This window comes from Vombatus ursinus, unplaced genomic scaffold (assembly GCF_900497805.2).
Source record: "Vombatus ursinus unplaced genomic scaffold, bare-nosed wombat genome assembly UNPS02014804.1, whole genome shotgun sequence".
Lineage (NCBI taxonomy): Eukaryota > Metazoa > Chordata > Mammalia > Diprotodontia > Vombatidae > Vombatus > Vombatus ursinus.
The window spans coordinates 749508-773959 of record NW_020954582.1 but is presented as its reverse complement, the minus strand read 5'-3'; the positions used below and the strand labels follow the sequence as shown (position 1 = coordinate 773959).

The 24452-nt window shown below is 43.8% G+C and overlaps 1 protein-coding gene and 1 pseudogene across 10 annotated transcripts in view; both read right to left on the bottom strand.

The window, feature by feature from the left end:
• Nucleotides 1-24452, bottom strand: part of ZZZ3 (zinc finger ZZ-type containing 3) — a 101638-nt gene that overhangs the window by 53797 nt on the left and 23389 nt on the right. For 6 of the 10 annotated variants that reach the window (XM_027874105.1, XM_027874102.1, XM_027874109.1 and 3 more), the window contains exons 3-4: nucleotides 11934-12192; nucleotides 6665-6802 (exon numbers count right to left, since the gene is read on the bottom strand). The gene's annotated coding sequence lies outside the window, so the exon portion shown is untranslated. The remainder of the gene's footprint in view (nucleotides 1-6664; nucleotides 6803-11933; nucleotides 12193-24452) is intronic. The other 4 variants (XM_027874108.1, XM_027874107.1, XM_027874103.1 and 1 more) reach the window with 3 other exon arrangements.
• Nucleotides 12367-13277, bottom strand: LOC114051685 (annotated as a pseudogene).

The window sequence follows — 24452 nt, the reverse complement described above, 5'->3', positions numbered from 1 at the left end:
AGAATGTTAAACACCCACCAAAGCAGTACTGGAAACACAGTCTCAGCACCGTCACTCCCCTGATACATAATGGCAGCACTTTTGTTCACTGCACTGTTAACAGACCATAATCACTGTTATCTTAGGCAGAACACGGAAAGATATGGTAAATACGGTAAATCTTTCATTGCCATGGTATTTATCATAATGGGATCTGACCTGCAATTCCCTTTTGTTTAATGTCTGTGTCAAAATTATGAACTATTTTTTTCCATTCAAAGCACTAACTGTAAATTTCAACTTCATGAAAAAAGAAATTCTAATAAACTGGAAATTTCTTTTCAAAGAAGGAGGGAAGAAGGAAAGGGAGCCCAATATTCAAAATAATATAACTTTCTTCATAAGCCCATGGATGAGACTCTAATCTGAAGGTGACAGATGCTGGAAAAATATTAAAAGCCAGAAAGAAGGTACAAAGGAAATACAGCATCGAACTGAAGCTTCAATTATAGAAGCTAAATCATTAACAAAGGCAAATGCTCACAAATAACAGACAATCCTATGCTGTTCAGACACTATGGGCTGTAATTCTAAACATTTTTTTTTTGCTTGGGGGGGGGGCGGTAGGCAATTGAGTTAGGTGACTTGCCCAGAGTCACCCAAGCTAGTGAATACTATGTGTCTGAGGCCAGATTTGAACTCAGGTCCTCCTGACTCCAGGGCTGGTGCTCTATCCATTGAACTGCCTCTTGGCTATAATTCTATAAAGTCATACAAAAGTAGCTAGCTAGCTCGTTCATTGTATTTTTAAACTAATGCTAAAATATGTCAACTATCCAAATGATCCTAACCTTCAAATTACAGATTTCAACAAACGGCTGCCTTGCCAACCATCTGAGCTAGAAAGAAATTCTATGCTCACACTGCCTCAGAGATATAGTATTTCAGATGAGAAAAAATGATCACTAAAGTCCAAACATTCAGGTGAAGCTTCTAACCCTAATTCTAGATTCCAATTCAGATTATTCTCTGCCATAAATTCTGCTAGACTCCGAGATAAGGTACTTTTATTTCTTAACCAATCCAGATTCAGGAATACATTTAAATAGCAGATAAAATAATTTCTATGTACCATATCCCTTTCTGCTCACTATTTACTAACACTGATTCAAAGACCGAAAAAATGTGAAAGGTTTTTAACTAAATACTGTCTTCTAAAGGCTAAAAATGTTTCTGTCCTCATTAACTAGAATGAACTGTAAGTATTCTCAAAATTAAGTAAAACAATAGCTCATTTGTACTTGGAACAGTCAACAAACTCTGTTCTGCTCTCTCTTCTTCTGCCTTATCGCAAGGCTTCAGAGTGGTCACTGAACTTTAAATTTGGATTTAATTCGGATTTTATACTGAAATCACGTGTTTATTACCATTAACAAAAAGATTACAATAAAGCTAGGATCTGACAGGCTAAGAAAACTTACAACAAGTGTGCCCATCAGGGCCAGAAGAGGTCTCCACTGAACCATATATGCCAATCACATGTCAATTACACACCAAAGATCTGAAAGTTATTTTTTAGTTAAAAAAATATTTTAACAATCTCCCTCCTGTTAATTCTTCTTTCACTTTTACTCTCCTGTCCCTCACCAAAAACACATGGGTAAGGAATGTGAGGTTACATCTACATTCCCATTCCGTGGTGCCAAGGACCAAGTGCAAATATCTCGATCACCCAAGGGTCTAAGCCCCATCCTTCACCACTGAGGGCTGCTATATCACGACTGGTCAAGTCCCAGAGGCTGGGCAGGGGGTTCCCTCATATCCACTGGGTAGAAGAAGGGAGAAGCTCCTGGGGGGACTGAAGGACTCATAGAGAAACATCAGGCATTAAGGGACAGGATGAGTCAAGCTCAAATATGCTGAGTGGGCAATATTTTTGTGCCCAACGTCCAAGAATTAGGAAGGAGCACTGGGGGCAGAGGGCTGCCCGTGCTCCAGCAGGAAGACCATCGCTATGGAACTAGAAAGGCTACAGCACCAGGCCACAGAGGACTGTTACTTGGCAAAGGACACGTGGACAACACCCAACACGGACCAGATTCACACCAAAGCTCTTTTCGGATAAAACTAAAGGGAGCACATCTGACATAAACAGAAAGACAACCCCTAAATGTTCACATCGCTGTAAAACACATCTAATCAATGAATTCGCCTGTGAAATTGGGCCTGGCCCTCAGCCACTAGAAAATGTCTCCCACTTTTTTATTTTCAGTTGTTCAATACCTCTCCATAAAGCTGTATTCTATTCTTGCCTTTCTAAGATCTAGAAACAGAATTCCAAAACTCTCAGGAAATATTCCTCACTATCTCCATCTGTTTCCAATTCCAACTCTCCCATGATTTCCACTCTAGCCCACAAGGTAATTTCCCAAGTGAAATGGAAACATGTTGATTACAGCCTCTCATAACCAGTACCAAGATCATCAGATGGAAGCAGGAAGCACATGACAAAAAGCTGTTTAATTAGAGAACAGTTACCAAAAGCCTCTTAGACAGACAGTGCTCCTGGTATAATCTTTGAAGAAGGCTGTGAAACCTCAAGAGACAGGTGGTGAGTAAAAGCTAAAAGACAGCACCTGGAGTTATTTTAACTCCCACTCCTAGATCCCCTCAAAGTGATACAAAGTGATTAATCTTGGGGTGAGGGGGACCACAAACATGGCCTGCGTCAGAGTCAATGCGATTATCTATGCCGAACTGTGTCAAGTGAACAAGAGTTAGTGAAGCAATCTAGGAAACCTGCCTGCATCCTCCTGAGGATGGAAGAGGCAAAGAAAGGAGGATCTGGAGGAGGGCCCTCAAGACTGGTTGCTGATATGGTCTTTAAGTTAGTTAATAGCCAGGTGACACCAATTGATGAAAATGAAAAGGTTTAGACCAATTTTTCCACTGGAAAATAAATTCAAAATCTAGGAACAACATAAAGACTATATCTCTTGCACCATTCTTTAAAGAAGGAATTACTCAGGCTGAACTATGTGTCCACCTACATCATCTACAAGGAATAACTGAAAAGTGTTTTTTTTCTGAACGTCCACCTCTGCAATTCAAATCATACAGTAGTGAATTCCATCTACCAACAAAGCATGGCCACTTGTTTTATTTCGAGGGACTACTCCCCGCCTCTCTACTAATAATTTCTGTAGCGTATCAAAAGCAGAATACAGCAGCCCCTGCGATGGATCTGGCTGGGGCTAGAAGCTCCCTATTATAAGAAGAAATAACTCTACTTACAAATTACCTAGTCATTTGCACTGTACCTTCAATAAATAAGGTGTTAAACAACCAAAATAATCATAAATTTATATGTCTACAATCCACTTGTCACTTTCTACGTAAAAGACGAGAGAACTGAGAAGCCATATACACTAATACGACATTCTTCAATAATTCACAAGGCACGTAGATAACTTACCTGTACAACCAAAGAGCTATCATTTGGGGAAAAACCATCTCTTTGGAGAGCTTTTTTGTTATCCTGAAGGATTTGGAACCATAACAGAATAAAACTGAGGATCCATTGATTGAAACTTTCCATTTCAGCCAAAAGGCAATTAGAATATCTCAGGTTCCTTTATTTAAAGGAGAAATCAACTCTGAAACATGTCGGCCAATGCCCTCGGGAAGGGGTAAAAGAGATCCACCCACAAGATGGGCTCTTTGGGAAATTACTCAAAGTCAAGGTGTACACATGATCTCAAGGACATAGGATCACCTGTAAGTGACCACTAGTCTCAAGAATGCTAAATGACAGAAGACATAATCATTTAATTAGAAACCAACAAATCCCTAAACAAAGTTGACCATGTAAGACTACCTTGCAACAGCTTCCTATGTGAATCTGAGGATTATTTGACTGAAAAGTCAAATAATCATTATTCCAAGATCAAAATGTACTAGGGCACCCAGGTCACTTAGAGGCAATTAATAGCTTGTCTAAGATCAAAATGTACCTACTTTCAAGAAACTGCCACAAAAGCAACAAATTTTAAAGAACTTGAAATGATGACTGTCCATCACAAGATAAAGAAACATGGACAGAAGAATCCAATCAGCTAGGGTCAGAACTGAACACCGATCACAAAGGGTACCCACACAAATGGACTGATGGGTGCTCCAGAATCATGTTTAGAGTCCAAAGACTTGGATTCAAACCCTAACTTGGCCATTAATGAATGCGACTTTTAACTAGTCACTGAAGTTCCCCGGGCCTCATGTTTTAGTCAATAAAAAGAGGGCCAAGATCTCTTCCTGCTCTAGAAAGAAGACCCTGAGGCACTCCCTTAGAGACTGTGGTCGCAAAGGGGCCATTTCAACAATGTTCTCAATCAAGGGCCGGAAGGCTTTTATCACTTACAAAATTTACAGATGACCTAAAGCTGAGGAGAGTGAATACAAAGAAGTTTAAATCATTAATCAAGGTAAGCCATGGGCAGAGTTTGACAAGATAAAATTTTAATTTAGGCAAACATAAAAGTCCAGTACTGGCTTTCAAAACCAACTGCACACATCTAGGAAAGGAGAAGCTGTGGCTAGAAAGACACAGGGTGTTTTGTGACCTACAAATGCAGATTTTCCTATGGAACTCCCTGGGAATCAACAACATGAGTGTTTGGTCAAGACTCACAATTTCACTAGTGAAGAAACTCTTTGCACCAATGGAGATCAACAACTGTGGAGTGACTGAAAGTTTTACACACCTGCCTAAAATCGGGTTAGTTTTCCTCCTTCAATCACTACATTTCAGAAACGAGCCTTGGGCTCGGGTTGTGCTGGCACCAAGGCTAGCTCTCTATCTACACCACCCTACGTCAAGAATACAATGTGGTAGACAATATGATGTGATATTAAGATGCATTTAAAAAGGATATTGTCCAGAGCATGGGGAGGAGAGAGATTCTGGCTATAGCCTCCCTCGGTGGCACCGTATCACCTACGAGGGTGTGCCAAAGTGTCTTCTGGGGTCCTGGGCCTGGAGTCAGGGGGACCTGACTTTGGTCCTTTGGACACTTATTAGCCCAGTAACCCTGGGCAAGTCACTTAACCTGTCTGTCTCAGTTTCCTCAAGTGCCAAATAGAGATTATAGCAGCTCCTATCTCCCAGGGTTGTAGTGAGGATAAGATGAGATCCTATTTGTAAAAGCTGAACACAGTGCTAGTGCACAGTAGGCCCTACACAAATGCTTCTTCCCTTCCCTTGCTCCCCATCACAAGCTGAAGCATCCAAAATCAAGGCACAAAAGAACTGAGTAAGGAACAGGAACATTAAGCCCAGAAAAAAGACAACACGGCCACAGCCACAGCATTGAAACACTGGAAGGGGAAGGGTGACTGTGCAGAATTGAAATTAAGATTCCCTCTTCCTAGCCTGAGAAAGCAGACACAACTGAGAAAAGGCCGATGGTGGTCAGCACAGAAAGAACCTTGCTTCCAACTGGAGCCAGACGTGGCTGGGGCCTGGAGAAGGGATTCCTGCTCCAAGGACAGGTCAGACAACAGGCTCATCTCGATGACATGCACCTGCAAGGTCATCACAGGCTCAAGGCGAGTAAAATCTCCATCAACAAGAACAGCATCTACATTTCACTTTCCAGGGAAGCAAACTAACAAGGCAGGCTAACACAGAGGATTTTAAAACTTTTTCAAGTCTGCCAAAGCACGAGCTGTCGGGAACAATCTAGGAACCTCACTTAACAAACAAGCGCTTTACTCCACCAGTATTTCCTCTTTCTGAGGTCAGGAAGAAAGGCATTTTAGAAAGATTTTCAAAAAGCCTAAGAATAAAGAGGTTTTTTCTGAGTAATTCATTTAACCAAGTCAATTAATTGGGGGGGAGGGGGGGAAGACCACACATTTCCCAAGGAACTGGGTTGATCAGAGTTGAAATTTATGATTTCTCTAAATGTCATTCTTTTCAGAGGTAGAATTCTAATATACCACCACAAAGGGGAGAAAAATGAATGGTCTACAATGAGATCTGGGGGTATACCCGGGATAATTAAGCAAAGCTATTATTTTTAAAAGCTGGTCAATAGAATTACCATTTCCATCACACAGCAAAGTGAATTGTTTAAGCTCTAAAAGTCGGTTCACTTTAAGCCTAGAGCTCAAAATGTGTCCTAGGTTCTTTACCTAACAGACCAATGTATTGCCATTAGATTTAAGGAGGAAGGAATAAGGACTCAAGACTCAGCCACTCACAAAACTGCCCTAAAGCCTGCTAAAATTTTTCAGCAAGAAAAGTCTTAGGCAGCCAAGCTGTCTAACTATGAAAACTCTACTGCTATCTAAGCAAAGTTAACACTAGGAAAAAAAGAGCCAGTCTTTCAAAAAGACAGCCCTGACCAAATGCACTGTGGGGGGGGACAGTGGGAGGTCTCATTCCATTTCACCAATGGAGAAGAAAGGATTCAGGCCTTCCCAGTGTCTCTCCCAGGACCTAAGGACCAAAAGCGAACCTTTCGTCCTCACTCTAGAACCCTGGTTCTAGAAGCTAATGACCCTGCCTCATTTCAACAACATTCTCAGCAGAGAAAAGGGCCTCCACACACATGTTCATTACACACAGTTAGCTTATGATTCTCAATTAATCATTTCTACTAATGAAAAGTCCTCTTTTTCTTACCTTTGGACAGGGGCTTCACTTAAATCATGATTCCCAGGCTTCTGTATTTATCTGTATTATCACTGTTAATGTCCATGTTACTATAATGAGGCTTCGATTCTTAATTATTTATGGGGTTATATTAGCACAGCTCCATATCTGTGAAGGAAAATCACAATGTAATTACTAAAAGTGTCATTTTACAACTATTTGTGGAGAAAATAATCATGATACTTAACATTTACATAGCATAACATCTTTGAAAAAACTTAAACATGATTTTTTTGGAATTGCCTATGAAATAGGTAGTATCTTCATATTAGGGGTGGTCAGAAACAAAATAAAGCGAATTAGAAATGTACTTTCAAAGGCCCTCTCATAAATACACATGCACAAATTTTTGTAGCTCAATGAAATCTGGGGAAGAAAACAACTTTTAAAAATATTTTTAATTCCAAACTTTCCTTTCTGGCCTCTCATACAGGCATTTTATTTATTTTTTAAATATAAGTAGCAGCAGCAGATTGTAATTATCTCTCTATTTAAAACAGATCACACCTCCTATCTCTTCTAAAGTCAAGTGGACAAATTATTGATTATTACCATGTGTTCAAACTCCTGCTCCCAGGAAGCTCAGTCTACCAGGGAAACAACATGCAAACAATCACACACAAACAAGATCTACACAGGCCAAACCAGGGAAAACCTCAGTGGGCAGGCACGAAGATGAAGGAGGACTAGGAAAGGCTGCCCGCCCACTGCGGCCTTTGAAGCGAGATCTGAAGGAAGCCAGAAGACAGAGGTGAAAAGGAAGAACCCTATAAAGTAATATCAGAATAAAAATAAATCACATTTCTGGCAGGAAATCTTGTGAGCTTATACTATCTTTTCAAAAGTCCATTAAAAATGGATCATGTGTCTGCTTATTAGCAAGGAAGGGAGAGAGAAAGGGGGCAAATTACCACCACATTGGCACTTCAGGGTTATCTTTTTTAAGTGCTATCTAGAGAGGAGCAGTACAGCATAGTTTGGGGGTGGGGAACCTGCAGCTTTGAGGCCACAGGTGGCCTTTCAGGGAGTTGGGTGCAGCCTTTGGACTGAGTCCAAGTTTACAGAACAAATCCTTTTATTAAGAACAAATCCTTATTATTATTATTCTTCCCCACCCCTGGCAAGCCTGCCAGGAAAACCTGGGTTCAAGTCCAATCTCTGGCTCCAAATGATTGTGTGACTCTGGGCAAATCACAATGTCGCAACGCCCTAGTCACCTCTCTAAATTTTTAAACTACAGTAGAATTATATCTGTGGCATCTCCTCAATATGAAATCACAATACGGATGAAATAACAAAACTAGATCCCACCTTCCCAACCCCACCCCCCACCCCTAAAACAGGAAAACTGATTTTCTCACATTACTCTGAAAGTGTAGAAGAATGACTTTATAATACATTGATGAATCTCTAAGTGATTTTGTCTTTCCCACTGGAGCACATCTTCGAAATTATTTACAGAGATAAATGGAAAAGAAGTTCGATTTACAGATTGAAATACACCTGAGTAAGTGGAATCTGGGATCTACAAGATCATCTATTCCAATCTACTCATTTTTCAGTTGAGGCAACTGAGGTTCAAGAGAAGCTGACTGATCCAGGGTCACCTGGGTAACGAACGAACGAATGGGAGAGTGGCGGTCAAAGCTCTGACTCCGCAGAGGCTCCTTCCAGGACAGCACAACGCTCGGAGCAGACTGGCTCAATGTTCCTATACTCACTCAGATGGCAAGTAAAGTGCCTGCCACTGAAGCAAGCAACTCACCAAAAGCCTGCGATTCACCAGGAACATAAACAGACGGCCAAATGTCACACCACAAATCCCCCATCAGAGACTGCTCCTCACAGATGAGAAAGGGAAGCAACACGACAGTTCAATCTACATAAAACCGAAGGAAATGGAGTTCATCTTCCACCTATTTCTGGAGCAGCTGCTCTCAAGCAGGGACGGCTCCGTGTTTCTCCCGGCACCCCCAGAGTTAAGAACAGGCAGGGCCCTTAGCATGTGCTCACCGATTGGCTTGGGAGAAGGTTCACTGAAGAGTCACCCATTTGTTCAGTCTTCTCCACACAAATAAATGGAATTAAAACTATTCAGTAGCTACTAATTAAAAGCCAATTATATTTCTGTTCAGTCACTTTATGTCCAACTCCTCGTGACCCCATTTGGGATCTCTTGGCAAAGACGTGGAGTGTTTGCCATTTCCTTCTCCATCTCATTTTACAGATGAGGAAACTGAGGCAAACAGTGAAGTGACTTGCCCAGGATCACGCAGCTGAGGCCACATCTGAACTGAGGTCCTGTTTACTGTGGGCACGGCATTCTATCCACTTCGCCCCCAAGCTGCACCCCTCAAACCCTATCCAGATTCCAAAATATTTTTAAGACTGTTAAAGTCTAGAGATTTTATGTATTTGGAGTTTAAAAAAAAAAAACCAACCCCTGTTGCTTATTTCTACATCGAGATATTCCTAAGTTCCTTTTAAGAAGTCTCCATGGTTCTTAGAATTAGCAGTGAAGCTAAACCAGCCAAAACTCCCATAATCCTCCATTGTGTTCCAGATTTCATTCACTATCCATTTCAAACATAAGCATGCAAACCAGATGCTAGATAAAGCCATTCCAGAGCAAGACCTGAAAAATGTTAATGCTGTTGTTAACGTTTCATTTCAGTCTCTAAAAGACTTACCTACATTTCAAGAATCCTTAAAAATTACTGTATTTTCTGGAAACATACCCCCAAAGCAAGCCGTACAAACCCTATCCCCCCCCAGCCTCCTTGTTTACTCCTTCCCACAGAGCTCTGCTTGTTTCCAGGGACTAATAAAATTCAGTTGCTATTCAAACATTCCAAAAGCCAATCCAAGAACTATTCTTCCCTGCAAAGAATTAGTTTTTTTAATACTCAGATTCTAACACTGGTACTTCTGTTTTAGACTTTAAGAGATCAGATTTGTGATAGCAAGATACATAAAATGAGTAAAAACACCAGTGTTAACTGTCTCCAAGTAAGACAGGAAGTGGTATAAAAATAGTTACAAGTAACACAAAAAATATTTATAGATAAATAAAACTGAAAATAATTTCTACAAGTTGTCACATGGAACTTAATATTTAACAAACTACCACAGTACCTGTAACAACTGAAGAGTTTAAAAGAAAACTATGTAATTATAAAGAAACTTTAAGACCTAACACCCTATAAAATAAAATCTATGTCAATGTTCAAGCAACAATAACAGTACAGGGCCAGCAAGGAAATAAACACCTCAATTAGGAAATGGTGAAAGGGGAAAAAAAATGTTTAATTCAGTTTTTAATAACCTAAAAACAACTAGCTACCAACAGCTTCTCCGAGACCCTCATGAGCCTGTCTGGGAAACAGATACAAAAGTGTAACTAAATAACATATACACCTCTTGGAAAACATTGCTGATTTGGAAAGGACCTGGGTTCGAATTACAGCTTATGAGGTGGATAGAGTCATAGGCCTGGAGTCAAGGGGATCCGAGTTCAAATTTGACCTTAGACACTTAATGGCTACCAGTAACCCTGGACAAGTCACTTCATCCTGTTTGCTTCAGTTTCCTCATCTCTAAAAAGAGCTGGAGGAAGAAATGGCAAACTATCCCAGTATCTCTGCCAAAAATGGGGTCGCCAAGAGTCAGACATGACTGAAACACCTGAACACCAAAGGCACGACTGGGAGAAGGCTAGCCACCTCCAGTCCATGTGGGGCCACATCTAGATCTGGGTCTCCAGGCCCCAAGCACTAGCCTCTAACTGGAGGGAGGAGATCCCAGTCTCTCAGGAGCGCCATCTCTTTCCCTCACCTGGCTGGACCCCCGGCCCACCTCACCGTTTTTTCTGCTTCCCTCTGCAATAGGTATGTAGATCACGTTCCTGTGAACTGTCTTGGCCTGGCTTTGTGTCACCAGTGGTTAGGGAGGTACCTGGCACCAAGAAGGCCCTTAATGTTTACTGACTGACTGACTTCCTACTGCGAGCCCAGAGAATCTTCACATCTAATCATATTCCAAGCCTACTTTGAAAAAATTTCTAAGGATAATAATATTGTGCATTTTTAAAGCGCCTACTATATACCAGGTGCTGTGGCACTTGTTTTACACATATTATCATCTGATCCTCATAGCCCTGGCAGGTAGGCACTAATTATTAGTGTCCCCATTTTACAGCTGAGGAAACCAAGGCAGACAGAAGTTAAGTGACTTGTCCAAGATTACACAGCTAATAAGTGTGTGGGGCTGGATCTGAACTCAAGTCTTCCTGATTCCAGGACCAGTGCTCCATACACTGTAATGCCCACTACCTGCTTCCAAAAAAAAAAAAAAAGCCTCCCTCCTATCCAAGAAGATTCCTCAATTCCTGGGGTTAGCAGTCAAGGTCATTGCACATCTGGGTTAACCTCAGGTTTACCTCCAACTACAGCCCTTGCTGAACCCTGAGCCAGCTCCCCTTTCTACTTTCCTGGATTTCCTCTTCATTCTGCAAGATGAAGTCAACTGGGGAACTCATCCCACCTGGACCACCCTCGTCCCCCCCCCCCCCCCCCCCCAATTAGAGGGCAGGACACTTTCTTGGCATCCTGGCACTTAGCACACAGTCTCTGGTCCTTGACTCACTGACTCCACGTGTCCAAAAGGGAGCTGGAGATTTGTAACCATAGCTGAGGAGACAGAGAATTCCAGCACCACAGGGAATCATCTGAAGAAAGATGGTGGAGTTCATGAAATCCCCAAATGAGAACATATGGAACCATCTGTGAAGAGGGTCCAGGAGTAAATCTTTGGGGGCCCCCGAGTGGGCAGGATGTGGAGGCCAGTGAGAAGCCCCAAGAGAGAGCAGCAGAGGAAAACGTCTCCAGGAGGGCTGGGCAGTGGCTGATGTGGCAGAGCTGGTGGGGATCAGATTTAGCAATTAAGAGAAGCAGACAGCATTGACATCAGAAGTGCCAAACTCTGGGGCCACAATACTCCTGGGCAAGAGGAACCAGATTAAAATGCATCACGAAAGAAATAAAACACAGATCATGTTCCCAGGAGGTTTCCTACAAAGTCAATATGCATGGTTTTTCCTTGGGGTTTAAAGCCCTGGCTTAGAAGAGAGCGAGAAATGAAGTGGAGGAAGAGAGCAGAGAATTAACATGAAGGGAGGAGGAATGCATTCACAGAAGGTGAAACCTTCCAGGATAAAGGAGAAAAATCACTCATGTCATACCTTTACAGTCAAGCTGCTGGGCACAACTGCCTCTGATTTCTAGTCTTCAAAGCTGTGTCACCTCTACAGATTACAAGGCCAAGGCTTCATCTGGATGCAGGTATAAAAAAGAAGTGCAGGCAGCTCCCAGAGGAGTGATAACAAGACACTGCAGTATGGGAATGTGCTCAGCCACTCAGGAAAGGGTCTCCTCAGGAAGGCAGCCCTAAGAAGCACGTTGGAGTCATCAACACTTCAGTCTCCCACCTCCAGCCGCCTACTGGACAAGAAAACTAGATGTATGGCGAAGGCCATTCCTGCCAACACTCTGCAGCGAGACTTGAACTAGATTAAAATGTAACTGGGAAATATTTTTAACAAATGAAAATAAAAGAAAACAATCAACGTTAATACGTGGCCTCCAATCCCATCTGAGTTTGACACCACTGCTCTAGAGATTTTATCTGTAGCACCTCCCACACTGACCTCATTGTCTTTCCCCTCTCAAATCCTACCTTCCAAATCTCCCTATTCTTTTTTTATCTGAGGATGACCTTTAATTACATATGCAAATTGGCATAGCATGTACAACATGAGCAATCTTTAGGTAGTCCAGGGTTCAGTAAAATGGTAGTCCTTGATGGTCAGTATAATCACTGAAGCGAGATCCATAAATATAACTTAGTCCAACTTGATGAAGCCAATGTCCTTGGCATACTGCCAGAAGCACCGGTGGCACACGTTCAGGCTGTACTTGCGGATCAGGCCACGCCAGTTTGAATAGACATGGCACGACCAAGACCCCTGGCCAAATTTTCAAGGGTGGCCCCAGTAGAGCTGCTGGTGACCCATGGCACCACTAGCAAAGACACGAGACCAAAAAAATACAAAAAACAAAACCTCCCTATTTCTGTCAAGGCAAACTCTCTTCTCCCAGTTCCTCTGGCTCCTACCAAGGAGCCCCCCGGCCTCCCCACATCCAAGCTGTCACCAAAGCCTGCTGATTTCACCTTCAGAGCAACTCTGGAACATGCCCTCTCCTCTCCTCTCCCCTCCTCCAATCCTGGCCTGCCATCACTGTCTCAACCCTGGACCACTCCAATGGCTGCTGGGGGTCTGCCTGCCACTCCAGCCCATCCTCCATTTGGTCACCAAAGGGACCTTCCTAAAGTGCAAGTCTGATCATGTCACCCCTCCCCGAAATAAACTCCAGTGACTCCCTATGACCTCCAAGATCCAATTCCAAATGCTCTGGCATTCAAAGCCCTTCATCGCCTGGCCCCCTCCCACCTTGGCAGTGTATTTTATGATCCAGTGATGCTGGCCTCCTCAAGGTTCCTCACACAAGACACTCATCTCAAGACTCCAGACATTTTCACTGGGTCTCCCGGTTGCCTGAAATTCTTTCCCTTCTCCAGGAACTTCCCAGGCTTCCTTCAAGTCTCAACTCAAACCCGACCTTTTCCAAGCAATCCTTCCCAGTCCTTTTGAGAATGAGTGCCTTCCAGCTGAGATGACCTCCACTGTGATCTACACAGCTGTCTGAATGCTGTCTATGCCAGTAGCTCATAGGCTCCTTGCGGGCAGGGACCACTCGGGCTTTTCTTTGGAGCCCCCCGGCCCTGAAACTGCCTCTGGATGTAACAAATGCTTGTTGGCCAGACACAACTGCTTTGCCCAGTTTCAGCCAGCTGAAAGTGTATGAGGCAGCACTGGAAGCCAGGTCTGCCTGTCTCCAAGTCTGATGTTCTACCCACTAAGCCTAACTCGTCTGGGGAAGGGGAAGGAAGGCAACAGCTCTGGATCTCCTCCACTTTTCCAGTTTAAAAAAAAAAAAAAGTTTATCATTAACGACAATTCTCCGAAAAGCTCAATTACCTTGGAATGCACCATCACCCCCAATCCAAGGAGACTCAATCACACAAATCATTGGCCAAGGTGGCCCCTCGCCCTTCAGACTCAATCTGCTGTGCCTTCATTTTAATTTGAGCTTCAGCAGCTCATTCACAAAGAGCAAAGGTGTTCCAAGAGTGTCCCCTAACCACCACCACTCCCAAGCTCTACTGTTCTAGAAAGAAAGACTCCCAGGAACAACGATGCTGAGAGTGTGCAAACAAACCAACTATTTCTAAAATAGGTCAACAGAACCTCCCAGCAAAGAGCCCCACCACCCAACTGAGCAAATTAGAGCAACAGAAGGGCATTAACCAAGGCACTGAGAGGTGAAGTGCATTTCAAATCCAGCCTCACCACAGTAGCTGTGTGACCCTGGGCAAGTCACTTAACTCTAATTGCCTCAGTTTCCTCATCTGTAAAGTGAGCTGGAGAAGGAAATGAAAGATACTCTAGTATCTCTGCCAAGAGAACCCCCAATGGGGTCACCAAGAGTTGGACAAGACTGAAACGGCTGAACAACAACAAAACTAAGGCTTGCTGGAAGGAGCCCTGTAACTCAGTCACTTCTCCTAAGGAGCCTTCCGTTCAGGTTCAGGCACAACCCTGATAAACCAGACACTGCTTGCTTCATTTGTGTCCCTGAAAAATCAGGAGAGCACAAGGCGGGACCCCCGGGGCACCCCAGCGGGAAGGTGGGACTACAGCCTGCATCTCCAGAAAGAACATTCACATCGACCAGGAAACAGAGCCATCTGAGCATGCAAGCAGGAAAACATCGAGCTGAGTCCCGCTTCTCATCAACCTAATAACTGGCATTTGTACAATGCTTACCATGTGCCAGGCACTGTGCTAGGAGGTAGGTACTATTATGATCCCCATTTTACAGGTGGGAAAATTGAGGAAGACAGTGGGGAAGTGACTTGCCTGGGGTCACACAGCTGGGACATGTCTGGGGCCAGGTTTGAACTCAGGTCCTCCTGGCCCCAGGCCCATGCTGCCTCTTCATCCTTCACTAAAGCCCTACTACAAAGGTTTTGCCAACACAGTATAATCCCATCTGGAAAGCCTGGTGACCTCAGGCCTTGCAGAGAGGCTCATGAGCACGCAGAGAAGATGGCATTGCTACTCAGTCCTATGTCAGTGACTGGAGGTGCTACGGTAGCCTCCTTCCATCCCAGGAGACAGAGAAGCTCAGTTTGGCTTGAGGGCAGTGGACTGGACCAGCGAGTGAGACCCCTTCCAGCTTGGAAACCCGGGTCAGGAGTCGTATCTGCCCCGAGAAGGCCAAGATCAAAAGAAAAGAAGGACTGAACAAAGTCTTGTTTTATTTATACTTCTCTGGGGAATGGAGCTGACCCTGGGCCCTCAAATCCTATAAAGATTACAAGAAAAATCTTCCACATCATTCATTATGATTTTCAAGTTTTAAAAACTGAAAGACTTGGTTCTAAGTTCTCCAGTTTGGGAAGGCTGGCAGGTAGAAAGGTGGGTAGGCAGGAAAGAAAGGATTTAGTGAGCAAGATGGTGCACTGGACAGAGCACCAGGCCTGGAGTCAGGAGGACTCATCTTCTCGAGTTCAAATCGGGCCTCATACACTTCCTAGCTGTGTGACCCTGGGCAAGTCACTTCACCCTGTTTGGCTCAGTTTCCTCATCCATAAAATGGCAAACCACTCCAGTATCTCTGCCAAGAAAATCCCAAATGGGGCCAGGAAGAGTCGGACGTGACTGAAAGGACTAAGCAACAAAAACTAATAAACCGATCTTCTTCAAATGTTGTCCCTCAGTTTACCTTACTTCTCCAAGGTAGCAGTATTGAAAGGTAATGGACTCTCATTACACACCCCTAAAACACTGGACCAAAATTGGGAAACCTAGCACTAAGGAGCTAGAAGGCCTGTGGGACCTCAACATCCTCCTCTGTAAAGGGAGGGGCTGTGACCAGCTTGCCAAGGCCTTCTGTGGCTCTAAAATGCTACGTGGGATCCTTTAAATCTGATGTGAGCCCCTCAAATGGTTGCCAAGATAACCCTCTGCAAAGCACGCTCCTCCCTCTCCAGCACCCACCACCCCAGAGGACAAGAAGGCCTCGAAGGAGGCGCTTTTCTGGCCTGAAGAAGCGCCGTACAAATGCAAACTTAAAAACCTGTGCTACCTCTATTCACATAATCTCACAGATCATGAGAGAAAACATCCGCTTTTATTCAAGCATTGCATTACATATTCTCATTTTGTAACTCTGGGAATTCTGGTTGTAAATCATTAACTTAATTTTATAGAGACCAAAAACCACTCTGCAAATACGCCAACGTTTAATAACACGAGCAAGCAGAGGCAGTGTGAGCAACAAGCTGACGTGAGGTGGCGGAGGCAGCATTAGCTGCTCTTATCTCGCGTTATTCTGGTGAGTGGAAACATCACCTCTTTCCAGCATGAAAAACCGGGATCAGGGCACCGGCTCTTGGTTTCCAGCCGCTGCCAAGGCCATGTCTGAGCTGAAACCTGAAGGATCCAAGTCTCTTCCTGACAGAGCAAGATGCCACCGATGGTGCTTCAGCGCACACGCTCGCGCACGCACACATACGCAACACTCCAACAGCCACATCAATCTTGCCTAGTTTTTATTCATGTCTTCTCTACGCAATATGTAAATCACTAAGCCTAACTCATAGCCAACAGCACCCAGTAAAAAGGCTCACCTCAGCAAGAACTCGCATTCTCTGTGTCCATCTCAATTCCCAAGCTCGACCCCAAGTCCAAAGAAGCCCCACTTACTATTGCCAGATGTCTCCCAAGAGAGCTGAAGACCCTATACTCCTTTCTCCAAAAGCTTCTTACCCAGAAATCTTTCTCCCGACTCAAACCCACCTTTTGCCACCAGACCCGACAGGAGGAGCTAAGTATGAGCAGCCCTGAATCCTCCCTATTCCTGAGCATCAAACTCGGCCAGGAGTCACTGAAAGGCTCCCCCCATCATAGCATCTGCCCTATCACACAAGGCATGTATGTGCGCTGCTCTGCAGACCTTTCAGCACTGCGCAAACACCAGCTGCTGCTGTTTATTAAACATCTCTTCAAACAAACCCCAGACAACAAGGCCTCACCTGCACTGCCTTTTGTTCCAATCACTGAAGTGGGGAGAAGTTATGGCTGTGGACAAAAACTAACTGAGTATGATTAGGACTAGCAGAAATCCCCAGCTGCAATTCAGAATTAACGGCTGTCTGGAATCCTCAATACCCTCAACACTGCAAACATCATGAGTCAGCAAGGTGACACAATACACCAGGAGTCCAGAAGCCCCAAGTTCAAATCCAGATTCGCAAACTTAAGAGTTGTGTGAGCACCGGCCCTGGATTCAGAGGGGCCTGAGTTCAAATCCGGCCTCAGACCAAACACTTGACACTTACTAGCTGTGTGACCCTGGGCAAGTCACTTAACTCCAATTGCCTTAAAAAAAAAAAAAGAGTTGTGTGCCCATTGGTCAAGTCACTTTCTCGTCTCTGAAATAGGTATCATCCTAGCCCCTACCACTATGATTGTTGTGAGGGTCAAAGGAGATATGATTTGCAAAGCACCATCATGTTGTTTCTGGAATGGTGGAACCCTCTATGCTCCTTACACGTTTGCAGGTTTTTTTTCAGGTAGTTATCACATCCCTGCCGTGGGGAGCTCTCAGTACCAATGCAGATCAGCCACTCATCTGCAATTTACAGCCTTCAAAACAGGGGCCCGAGAGGTTCAGGGACCTGCCCTGGGTCCCACAGCCGGTATGTCAGAAGCAGAAAGGGAATCCAGCTCTTCGTGGCTTTGAGGCCAGCTCTCTCTAACCATCATGACTATTTATACATTGGTCTGCCTAGAAAACTCCAGGGGAGCAGCAAACATAGAGACAATTCACAGCTTCACAAAGTGATAAACTGCAACATAAATCATCAAAAATCAACAGCATTTTATAGAATATCAAAAGCCAAGTAGCAGTAATAGAAACAACTACAAAATAAATAAAATATTTGATGAACCATCTGCTAAAGCATTCAAAACACTTGGAAATTTTCAATTACAAAGTGCTCCTTAAATAAAGGACCCAAAGAGCTAGAGAACCTCTGTCGCCCCTTCTCTCTGATTTTTTCAGTCTCTCCCCCTCAATAGCCTTGCTCCCTACTCCCTTCAAACATGCCCAAGTCTCCTCGATCTGGAAAAAGCCTTCACTTCAGCCCTTCCTAGATCTCTCCTGCCATCTGTGACTCAACTCCTTGAAAAGACTGTCCTCTCACTCTTCTCTAAACCACTTATAAACTAGCTTAGGACCTTATTCTTTCCAAAGTTACCAAATTATCTCAGTGGCCAAACCCAAAGGTCTTTTCTCCATCCTGATTCTCCTTGGCCTCTCTGCAGTCTTTGACACTGTTGGTCACTCTCTCCTCCTGGATATTTTCTTCTCTCTAGGTTTTCAAGACACCCTCCCTCCTGGTCTTCCTCCTACCTCTCTGATCACTCCTTCTCAGTCTCCTTTGCTGGATCCTCCTTCAGGTCATGTCCTCTAACCTGGGTAGGTGTCCCTCAGGATTCAGTTTGGGGGCCACCTCTATACTTCCTCACTTGGTGAATCTCATTAGCTTCCATGGATTTAACTATCTTCTCTATATTGAAGACTTTCAAATCTACTTATCCTGCCTCAAACACTCTGCTGACCTTCAACCTCCCATCTCCAAATTTCTTTCAGACATCTTGAACTCACTATGTCCAAAACAGAACTCACTATTTTTGTCCCTAAGCCCTCTCTACCTCCTACCTTCTCTGTTACTGCTGAGGGCACCCCCATCCTCCCAGTCCCTCAGGCTCGCAACCTAGGAGTCATCTGGATTCCTTACTGTCTCTCACCCCCCCAGATCCAATATGGTGCCAAAGCCTGTCGATTTCACTTTTGGAGAATTTCTCAAACACGCCTCTCCTCCCTGCCTCTTACACTGTCACCACTCTGGTGCAAGTCCTCATCACCTCACACTTGAACTATTGCAATGGCTGCTGGTGGGGTGTAGGAAGTCCTGTCTGTCTCTCCCTTCACTCAAATCCATCTTCCATTCAGCCACTAAAGTGATTTTCCTAAAGCACAGGAATGACCATGTCACCCCCTCCCCCAGTCAATAAATTCCAGGGGCTCTCTATGGCCTCCAGGAACAAATAAAAAATGCTGTTAAATATTCAAAGCCCCTCCTACCTTTCCAAACTTCTTACACCAGACTCCCCAACATGTATTGTTCAATCCAATGACATTCACTTCCTGGCTGTTCCACAAACAAGACCCTCCATCTCTTGGCTCCGGGCATCCTCTCTGCCTATCTCCCATGCCTGGAATGCTCTCCCTGTTCTGACTACTGACCACTGACCTCCTTGGCTTCCTTCAAGTCCCAACTAAAATCCCACCTTCTACAGGGAACCTTTCCCAATCCCTCTTAATTCCAGTGCTTTCCTTCTGTTAATTATTTCTTATTTATCCTGCCTATAGTTTGTCTTATATAGATTTGTTTTACGTTGTCTCCTCCATTAGATTGTGGCCCCGTGAAGACAAGGACTGTCTTTGCCTTTTTCTGTATCTCCAATACTTAACACAGTGCCCTGCACATAGTAGGCACTTAATGTTTACTGACTGATTACTCACGGCCAGGGCCCTGCTAATAAAATAAAACTTACGATACTATCCCATTTAATTTCCAATTTTAATGCTATACCAAATTATGAAAGGGACACTTACATAAAATGATAAAATTCATTTGGAGAAGATCACATATCAAAGGAAATAATAAACAAAGGTAGGGATGAAGAGGGGTCAGAGACCAGAGCAGGAATCATCACAACCCTTGGTACTGGTGAAAAAACCAGAGAGCCAGATCAGTGGGACACACGAGACAAGAGAGATTCCAAAATAACAAAACTTGACAGTTCAATTCAAACAAAATTACGCACAACCTCCTCTACAGAACCAAAGCCTATTCAGCTTGAGCCTGCTGACACCCCTGGTTTACAACACGCCCCAAGCCTGTCGTCTTTTTCAGACAAACGGTTAACTCTCTCCCACTGAATAAGCTCAAGGAGTGCTAAAGGGATTGGCATGAGAGGACCGCAGTGGGTTTAGAGAGAGAGGAGGGTTTCTGTTCAGACCCTAAACCTGCTACTCACAAGCACCAATGGGGAACCTGGCCTCTCAGAGCCTCAGTTTCCTCATCTCTCAGGTATTGAGGCTCTAACCTGATGATACTAAAATCAGACTTGAGACCCACAAAGGAGGAAAAAGGGAGCTGCAGGGGGGGGCCTTTTCATTTTCTACAGCCCTGTCTGCTCCTTCCTATGTCACAGAGATTTTCACTTATATTCCACACCTGGATCCTCTAGAAATTTGCTTACTGTCTAGGGAGTTACAATCTCCTAATAGGGCTGGTCTGCAAAATCCCATCTGCTCTCAGCACTTTTCACCCTCGGCATGAATATTCCTTAAGGAGTCATCAAGGCACAACAAATTTCAACTATTTCCCACTGGATATTCCCAAGGAGAAAAAAATGAATCTAACTCAGATGTTTTATCAACAGCACTATCTTAAGAATATGTTAACATTTGAGCCCATTCCAAAGAACAAGGGTTAGCTTCAGCTCAAAGGCTCCCTCCACCCCCATGGGGGGGGGGGGTGCCCAACCACTTGTCAGCAATGTCAGAGAGGATGGAACTTACTCCACCACAGAGATGCTGTGATGCTGTGAATCCCCCAGTGAATCTCTATACTGGGGGGTATCAAGTCTGCTATTGTTTAAAGGAAGGCTTGCAGAAGTCTGCACATGAGATAACAGCAGCTTGCATTTATCCAGCACTTTAAGGTTTGCAAAGTCCTTTACACATATCACCACCTTTTATCTTCACTACAACCTTGGCAGGGAGGTGCTATTATTATTATCCTAATTTTTACAGTCCAAGATTAAGTGACTGCCCCAAGGTCATAAAGCTAAAGTGTCTGAGGTCTAATCCAAACTTCATCCATTTCTGACAAGTGTCCTGTTGGAAAAAATCAGAACGATCCTACAGTCCAGTGATTTCACACTGCAGTAGTCTCATACCCCAATTATCTCTACTACTCAAAGAACCTTAAAAGAAATGTCCAGATGAAATTTCTATCCACTTAAAAGAAAGTATATGTAAGATGGTCCTTGTTGCTTTCGATGGACATAATAAAGGAAAAAAAAATCAAAAGTAATAAAATACAAGATGGAAGCTCCTGTTGGAGGAAAAATCATTGCATGTGCTTCTCCTGATGTGCACTAAAACAAGTACAACTTTAAAAGATTCTCTAACTTTCTACTGACTTTCTCCTGGCACATTAAAAACGAAGACTTGCCAATTCAGCCAGAGGCCACATAAAAGTGGCCTATTTTCACCTCATTGCCAAAGCAGGCTAGCTGACAAAGAGCATCTCTGCTACTCAAATAAAGTTCTGGTCACAAGGAGAAACCCTAAATACCATCCACCATTCTGTCAGCACAAAGTTCAGTCATCTAAAGCAATCTGTGTTCTGAAGGGATCAGCTTGTCTTTTATGTTTAAAAGTGAATTCTACACCAGAGTAAAGCTGACTGCAGAATGTCCTTTCTGGTCCTTTCTAATTCCTTATCAAATATCATTTTAGGTGTTTTGCTGTTGCTAATAAAGGACAATATTACTTTTTACTTACCTCAGCCATTTAGTTCATTGATCTGTATCTAACCAATCTAGATTATCATCCAGAAAATTAGTTTACCAACTTGCAAATAAAACCATGGTTGAATCTGATGTCTTTCTCCAAACAAATATTTTTCTTTTTTTATCTACATAGAGAAAAGCATTACACTAGACAAGAGTCTGAAGCTGGGAATCACATCAAAAGATAGTGGACCACTTGCAGCAGAAATCAGTACAAGTTAAAAGAGACACCATTCTGCTCCGAATACCAACAACCCACTGGCTTCTAGGGCAGACCTTTTACCAATCAAGATGACAAAATGCAGAAGCAGGCATTACAGCTGAGGAGGAGACGCACAGATGCCAAATGTTTATTCTATTGTGTGTTTGATCAGCTCAAGACTATACACAGCAGGGCCCCCAGAAGCCATCCTAAAGCACACATTGCCCTGGTGAGGAGGCTATGAGCCCATGTTGAGGAAATATCAAGGAAAGCAATAACTTGGGATTGCCAAGAAAGCAAATTCATTCATTCAGAGGAACAGAAGATCTAAGTATCAAGAGGAACAACGAAAAAAGGTAGGAAAAGAACTGGAAATAGTATATCTAAATCTCAAGCTACATTATAAAGTAGCAGTCATCAAAACCAGTTGTTACTAGTTTAAAAAATTAAGATCAATGTGAAACTCAATAACCCAATATTCAATAAATCTGATAACATGAATTACCTAGGAAAGAATTTCCAATTTGAAACTGGGGAAATTGAAAAGCAGTCTTGAAGAAATTAGGCTAAAACCAATACACCATAATTCACAAAAACTCAAAATGGATATGCCATGAATATTACAGATCATACTTTTTAAAATTTTTGAATAAAAGCAGGTTATATATTTTCATAGCTATGAGCAGGAAATGCATTCTTAACAAAAGATGAGACAGAGGTAATTACAAAAGAAAAACAATAGCTTGAGTACATGACACACAAAAGCTTTTTAACAACCAAATGAATGTATCTAAGAGAAGAAAAGCAATCAATTGAAAAATTACTGTAGCAAATTTCTCAGATAAAGGTTTGGAATCCTAGAGACAGCTATCATGTATTTATATGACAAATATGCCTACAGTCCATTCATTCTACTAGCTATGCCAAAGGACATGAACAGTTCTTAAAAGAACTGCCAACTATGAAAAACCAAATGAAAGAATTTTCCAAATCATTAATAACAATTTGATTGCATCAAATCCAAACAGCCCTTAGGTTTCACCTCACCCCCCCACAACCACCGCCAAACTGTCAAAGGTGACAAAAGGCAGAAACAGTGTTGGGGAGTTGTGAAGAGACAGGCCCTCAAAGGCATTTCGGGGAGAGCTGAGACCTGGCACAATCATTCTGGAAAGCAATGTGGACTTATGCAGATCAAGCGATTCAAACATTGACACCACTGACCCAGAGATTTCATTTCTAGGCACCCTACCCCAAGAAGGTCACTGAAGAAAGAATGGCCCCATAAACACCATACAGACCCTGCGGATTGGGGAACAGCTAACAAATCTGTAGTTCATGAATTGCAGAAGGGCTAAAGCCAACCACGAATCTTGAAAGTCCAACAGTAACTCAAGCCCCAAGAGCCGGGAGCCACCGAGCTGTCCAAGGTGGTACAAACCACCCATGTCAGGAGTAGAGTCGATCAAAAACTTCTGATGAGTAGTGGGATCAGGGCCAGGAGTAGCCACTGCACTTCCAGCTGGGCCAAGAGAGGGAGGAAGGAAGGGAGGAAGGGAATGACGGAGGGAGGAAGGAAGAAAGGAGAAAACGAAAGTCAAAAAGGAAAAATGTAAAGTCTTGCACTTGGGTACAAAAAAAAAAAAATCAACTTCACAAGCATGAGATGGGGAGCCATTGAGAGTAGTTCTGAAAACATTTCAAGATTTCAGTGGATGCAAGCTCAAAGAGGCTACAGTGTGATGTGAAGGAAGGGAATAAGCATTGAGATGGTGGTGCTCCAAGTCACAGCCTCACAACGACCCTGGGAGGGCAGATATATTATCCCCATTTTACAACTGAGGAAACTGAGGCAGGCAGCAGCGCTGTGATTTGTCCAGGGTTACCCAGAGGCCAGCTCTGAACTTAGGTCTTGCTGCCTGCAAGTCCAGCACTTGATACACTGTGGCACCCACCCCCTGGCTGCCTCTGCAGCTGTGCCAGGGAAGCCAAAAAAGCTCACAGAACCTTGGCTGCCACCTTCTCTTACCAGGGAGGAGCCCACTGCCTGCCCTTTGCCTTCATGAGGCCACAAGCTGGGCATGGCATTCAGAGTGGAAGCCAGAAGTGTAAGGAGGACACTGACTGAAGAGGAGTGTCCAGGCCTCCAGGCCACCATGGCATGTTCAGCTTAGAGCAGAGAAGACCCCAATGGGGAACGGGGCTCCCCTGTTCAAGATGTTCAAGACGGCTCTGAAGCGCACAGCCAGGAGCAAAGAGTCAAGCAGAAAAGGGCAAATTCAGGTTAGATGACAGGAAAGACTTTCTAACAATGAGAGCTGCTCAAGGCTCACCTGGGGAGGCTAGGGAGGGGTACCCCCTCCCAGATCTTCAGGCAGAAGCTATTCAAATGAGTCCCATCAAGTCAACAGGCTTCTAAGTATTTATTCTGTGCCAGACCCCGTGCCAAGCATTAGGAATACAAATAAAAGGAGAAAGACAGGCCCTGCCCTTAAGGAGCTGACATTTTAACAGGGGAAGACTACACATAAAAGGGGGATGGTACAAAGGAGGGGGGAGGCGGGGCTGTGGAGCCTGGGAAAGAAAGTCAGGAGGGCAGCCTGGAGAAGGCTAAAGATGTAGATAGGCTTCTTTAAAAGAAATTCTGAGAGGAACCAGCCAATCCAAGGAGGAGGTCAATGGGTGAAGTGGGGGGGGAGTGCGGGGGGGGGGGGGGG